This window comes from Adiantum capillus-veneris, chromosome 27, assembly GCF_014529385.1.
Source record: "Adiantum capillus-veneris isolate H3 chromosome 27, ASM1452938v2, whole genome shotgun sequence".
NCBI classification, from domain to species: domain Eukaryota; kingdom Viridiplantae; phylum Streptophyta; class Polypodiopsida; order Polypodiales; family Pteridaceae; genus Adiantum; species Adiantum capillus-veneris.
In genome coordinates, this window is record NC_140957.1 from 120040882 (window position 1) to 120047459 (window position 6578).

Genomic DNA, 6578 nt, shown 5'->3' on the forward strand with positions numbered 1-6578 from the left:
GCTTCATTGTTGCTAGCTGAACTTGGTAGATTGAACTTCTCTTTCATGACCACCTCTCCACTTGGGTTGAGCAACACTAGCCCTCCCCCTGCTTTTCCTGTGGCTCGTCGAAAAGCTCCATCAAAGAACAAAGTAAAATCATTAGGAATACTTTTTGGTGGTGGCAATGGTAGGGTCTTTACTTCAGGCACCTTAATCTCCTTTTCGTGCATCCTATAAGTGAGAATCCCTGCCAATTGTGCACGCACACTATCTTCTACCTTGAAAGAGTATTGAAACTCTTGCAACTCCATAATCCACTTTGAGATCCTAGTACTAAGATTCATTTGAGATGACACCCAAGGGAACAAATTTTCTGCAGTGAGAATTACAAAAGGTTTTGGTAGCAGGTAGGATCTAAACTTTCTCACCGCAAAGATGAGAGAAAGCATCATGAGTTCTGCTTCTGTGTAGTCTCTCTCCAAAGCATTCATGACCCTACTAGCAAAGTAGATGGGTCGCATCCTTGTACTGTGGGGATCTTGTTGTAGCAACACAGCACCAATTGTTTCTTTCCCAGCACTAGAGCTAACAAAGAATGTGTACTCCCAACAAGGAGGCATGAGTGTTGGTAGCTCTGACAAAATGACTTTAATGTTACAAAAGTACTCTTCAAGCTCATCAGACCATGCAAATTCTACTTGTTGTGTCAACTTTTGCAAAGGGTGAAGTAACTCCGAGGCTAAGTGAATGAAGCGTGACATATACTTCACCTTTTGAATGAATGAGATGACCTCCTTAAGACTCTTGGGTGATGGTAGCTCAATAAGAGCCTTTGCCTTCGAAGGATCCACTTCAATGCCTTTGTAAGAAACTTTATGACCAAGCAAGATTACTTCATCCTCACCTATATGGCACTTGTCGGGGTTGAGTTGACCTCCCATGTCGTAGAGCTTCTTTAAACCTTCTTCTACCCTTTGTAGATGCAATGATTTTGAGCTATAAATACAGAAATCATCAATGAACACCCTAATTGACTTTCCAAAGAATGCTTGAAACACCATATTCATGAAACGTTGGAATGTTGCAGGAGCATTTGTCAGACCAAATGGCATGACTCTAAAAGCATAACAACCCCAAGGAGTGATAAAGGTTGTTTTCAATTGATCCTCCAGTGCAATCCCTATTTGAAAGTAACCTGAGTAACCATCGCACACAGTGTACTTCTCATGACCAGCTACCTCATTTAGTATCTCATCCTGAAATGGGAGGGGAAAGTGATCTCTCTTTGTTGCCTCATTGAGGGGACGGTAATCCACACACACCCTCCACTTGCCGTTCTTCTTAGGAGTGACAACAACAGGAGAGACCCACTCTGAATTCTCCACTGGATAAATGAACCCTGCTGCTAGAAGCTTTCTTACCTCCTTGAGTAAAGCCTGCTCCTTGATGACTCCTAGCCTTCGTAGCTTCTGAGCCTTAGGTGTGGCCTCTGGCTTCAACTCAATTTTGTGTTGAACAGCATCTACTCCACGCACATCGGTGTAGTCTTTAGCAAAAAGCCTAGGAAACTTCCTTAGCACACATTTGAACTCCTCTCTTTCATCCTTTGTAAGTGTTGTTGATAGCATACCTTCCAGCATCCCTTCATCTTGATCACCTTCGTTCTCTTGAGGACCTACCTCCTCCAAGCCTTGACAAGAGGTCTCTTGGTTGCTTGGCTTAAACCTTACCCCCATGACTTCGATGGAAGACTCCTCTTCAGTAATGCTGCCGCTACTTTCTTCTTCTGAAGTGCTATCGGTCCAACCTTCTTCCGTCTCACTTTGAGATGATTCTTCATGGAGCTCCTCTTGGAGTTGCTCCTTCATGTCAAAGACAACCTTCTTGTGATTGTCATTCCTGCAAATTAGCTTTCCACTCTCCCAATCCTGCAAAGCTCGCATTTTCATTAGCCATGGTCTTCCTAGGATAAATGGGTAACCATTTCCCTTGGTAGACATGACATAGAAATCCACTGCCTTCTTAATGCCAAAGGCCTCCACAAAAACATTTTTACAAATGCCTACGCACCTAGCCTTGCTATTGTTTGCCATCTTGACCCTAATTTCAGGTGTCTCATGGATGTGCATGCCTAGTTTTTGCATGAGTCCCTCTGTCATGATGCAAATTTGTGCACCACCATCCACTAGACCTTTCCTAACCAATCTCCCTTTGATGTAACAGTCTAGCACCGGTGTAATGTCCTCATTCATTTCAGCTTGTGCAATTTTTACAACAGGCACACTCTCTTTTACCTTTCTCCTAGTTCTAACTGCCCTTGTTAAATCCCTCCTAACTTGTGGACATAATGCAAGAAATTGAGGCCATGAAATATCAGGACCCTTACCTCTCATGTCTTCCAACAAGTTGTACGAAGCCATACCATGTCCAAGAGGGAAGTCTTGGAGGTTGATACGACGTCGAGTCCCCTTGGTTTCCTTGGTTTCCTTTGCCTTCTTGCCTTGTCCATGGTCACTCTGTGATGTGACTCCTTCTTTCTCTTTACCTTTTCCTCGACCACGCTTAATTCCATTGGCTTCCATGTCAACCTCATTTGAATTTGTCACCTCTACCACATGCACATTTGGATCTGGCAAAGGTGGAACTCCTTCTACCCCTTGTGGAGGTGGTCTTGGTCCATTTGGCCTTTGTAGAAGCCTTGGTTGTTGACCAGTTCCTTCACCTGCATTCATCACTGGGTAATTCAAGTTAGGCCTCCCTGGCTCCCCACGGGGCCAAGGACAATTATACATCCCATGTCCAGACTCTCCGCAATTCCAACATTGCAAGACTCTCCTAGGTCGTGGATCTCGCTCTTCAGACTTCTTTGCTTGTCCCTTTGGACCTACAGCTTGTGCAAGGTGAATTGACAGGCTGCTTAAAGATTCGTTTAACTTCTCAATTACTTCCGCCGTTACCTCAGGAAGCTCCCTCGATGTTGATGCTTGTGACTTACCTTTGGGTCTAAGACCTTCTATTGGAACCTCTCCCCTTAAGCACTTGAGTTTCCTATACTTCTCAGCAGCCCTAGTTTCAGCTGCATCAAAAGTAGCAGGTGCACCCGCCTCAACTTTTACCTTAAGGTCAGGAAAGAGTCCGGATATGAACCTCTCCTTCTTTAAAAATTCTGCACCATCACCAGGGTTAGCAACATTTCGTATCCATAGAGCCCAAAGACGTAGAAACTCTTGCTTGTACAAGTAGTAGTCATCTAAGTCTTTTTTCTTATGAGAAACAATGTCTTGCCATAGTTTTTGAGTGTTTTGGGGATCAAAGAAGTATCTCTTAAAACGATTCAAAACTTCTGTGTAATTCCCCTTAACTTCCTCAGGCAAAGAGTCAAACCAAGTACTAGCATCTTTCCTAAGGACCACCTCAAACATTTCTACACGTTCTTGATCGGTTACTATCCTCTTGATACGGCAAGACATCTTGAAATTTGCTAAAAATAATTCTGCATCCTCTCCAGGCTCTCCAAAGAAAAGAGGATATCCAGACATTTGGCGTTGGCTCTCCATTATTATGAAAGATTACAATACGAGTTACAATAAGGGATACAATAGAGATCTAGAACCACTCGCCTGCAAATGAAGAAGTGAGAAAATACCACTCTAGGTTTTCTTCTTCAGCTATCCAAGCTTCAATAAGGTCTCGATTTGTTTGATCAAAACAAAAGGGTAGACTATTGATGAGCTCTAAGAAGGGTTGAAATTCTTCAAAGCTAAGGCGATAAACAGAAATCTCTAGAACTTCCTTTTCTGGATCCAAAAGAGCAACCACGTCCCAAGTGATAAATTGCACTTGCTCTACAATTCCCAAAGCACAAGCGGTTTGTATAAAAACTAGATCTTCATGCTCGTCGAAGGCCGTGAGAAAGTAGCAATTGACTAGGAGCTCCTTTCCTTCGAGTTCCACACAGTCGGAGTGAGGCAACCTTCTCACAATTTCATAAAGAACATCCTCATCAAGTCCAATCAAGTTTGCAAGATTTAAAGACTCCACTTGTGCTACAAAATTCCTGGACAAAAACTCCTTAGGATTATGGTTAAATCATTCAAAAGCATAAAGAGATTTACAATGTCTCTATGAACAAAGTGTCATAGAAAGTAGAGAAGGATGAGAATTTATACAAATTTGCAATCTTCTCTATGCTCTCTTTATTAAGACAAGCTCTGAATAGCTCCCTATCTCCTTTGTTGAAAGCGAAAGGAAGACTATTACTAAGATGCAAATGAGGGAAAAATTCACCAAATGTGAGTCTATGAAGCATGAACTCTGGCCGCAAGTTTCCTGAAGAGTCTTCCTCAATGGTGAAATGCACTCGCCAAACGCCAAATTTCACTCTATTTACCAATCTTAGGGCACACACTAGTTGGATGAATGCGCGGTCTTCCTTAGTGCCCAACAACAAGAGGAAAATGGAATCAACGCGTAGGACCTTCCGTCTTAACTTCACCACCCTCTTGTTATGAGGGAGACGCCTTACTACTTGCTCCTGCAACTCAATTGGTAATAGAGCTAGATCTCTAAGGATTGAACTTTCACTGCACACACATTCCCAGTTAGAACAAATGATCGTTTTTTTGTTTCTTGTAACAACTTGGACAAGAAAAAACAAACATACACACTACTTTGCCGGGCTGCACTTCATTTTAAAATAAAATGAACACATGTACATCAAAAGAAGTGTGGTAGTTGATGAGAGGTAGAATGACAGGGTTTGGTGATGCGAGAATTTCTCCTGCTCTTTGGGCACCAAACATGAACACCATTCGTTGTTGAAAATGGATCTTTCTACTAATTGCAACGTTTATTCTAATGTGTGGAGTAAAATGAAAGGGAAAAACCTCTATTCCTGGGCCATTATCCATGGCCTATGCATGTCCTAATGCTTAAAACAAAACAAAAATATAGACGTCCAAACTAAGGTCGTACCTAATGAGAGGCAAAATAAAAGGATTTACTGAAGCGTTTATCTCAGCCAACCTAAGAGGACCTAAAATTCTACGAATGACACGTTGAAATTGCAACTTAGTACTAACAATTATGTGTACCTTTTGCCTTGCAATGGGAATGAAGGGATCATACAAAGCTTCGTGATTCATGCAAACTACTTGACTATGCTAAAGGTTGATTCTACACAAAAATACACAAGCCGTCCTCAGTGGGGGCACCAATTTGAGGCGGTCCGGGGCGGGCAACAAGAAGAGTGGCCTCTAGACACCCCTCAAGGCTCCCGTGCTGCTCAATGGGGTTGGGGCACAACACAACGCAAACCAAAACAACAAACCCACCGCCAAATCCAAACTACACAAGGGGGACCACCTAGTTTAAGAGCGAACTAGGACGCAAAAGAGGAGAATCGTTAGAGCAACCCACAAACAAGCAAGGAATTACACTAACCCTAACACCAATGGAATACTCTCACACACTAAAACACGAGAGAGAGAGAGATAGAGAGAGAGAGAGAGAGATAGTGCTCGGGCTGCTTTGAAACGTATCGGTGATGATCAAGCAAACACAACTATATATTTAAGAAAGAGAGAGGAAGGGGGAGGGGGTGCTTGTTGCATTAATACCTTCTTACAAATCTGTCATGACAAATCAAAGTGAGATTAGTACTTGTTCAACATAGCTTGCGTAAATTTCACCACAACACATCACTAGAAAAGCCACCCCAATCACTGTCTCACTGCGTAAAGGCCAGGGGAGTCCTCTCCACCCTGTCGCCCTCTTACAGTATGTGGGATTTATGGCTAGATTGATGACAACACCAGAGACAAGCTATCAAGAACTTAAAAAAAAACCAAGACACTTACGCATCATTGTTGTCCATTTCTTCACGTTGGAAGGGAGACAAAATATCCAAGATTAGTCCAAATCCACCCTCCTTGATTCAGCGAATGTTGGGCTTACACTAGTAGGAGAAATGATAGATTTCCTACTCTCAATTGAATGATCACTCTCTCTCTCTTACAATGGCATAGATTTCCCTTGCTAATCCCCTATTACAACACATGCACATGCATAAGACAATGAGCTTCCACTCAAGAGCTCCTTCTAGAGAGGTTGAGCTTGGCTTCTCAAGCTATAGCATAGTGCTCTTGCTTATGGCTTCCCCCCTTTTATGCTAGCTACACCCTCCTTTTATAGCAATTTTGAAGGCTAGGGTTACTCCTCTAACCATGGTTGGGTTAGATTTTCAGCAATTTATCTAATTTCTTTTGCTTGGAATTATCAAGAAGTTGGTGGGGAAAGAGAGAGGAGAGAAATGGAGGTGATAGGACTTTTCATAGTGGGTTAGTGTTAGTAGAGTTAGTATTAATTTACAAATGGAATTGAATATTTACAATGGGAGTATCCATGTAGGATACAAATAAGGAAGAAAAACTCTTAAGAGGTAAGAAAAGGTGGATTTCTTACAAGGTTGATGCTCCAAGTGTCTTGAGTAGAGCCAATTTTGACGCTTGTTGACGGTCCACTAGCTTTGACGGTACATTTTTTCTCCACTCTTGACCTTCCTTGAGAGCCAAGGTAATTGAAGCTGAGTAATCAAC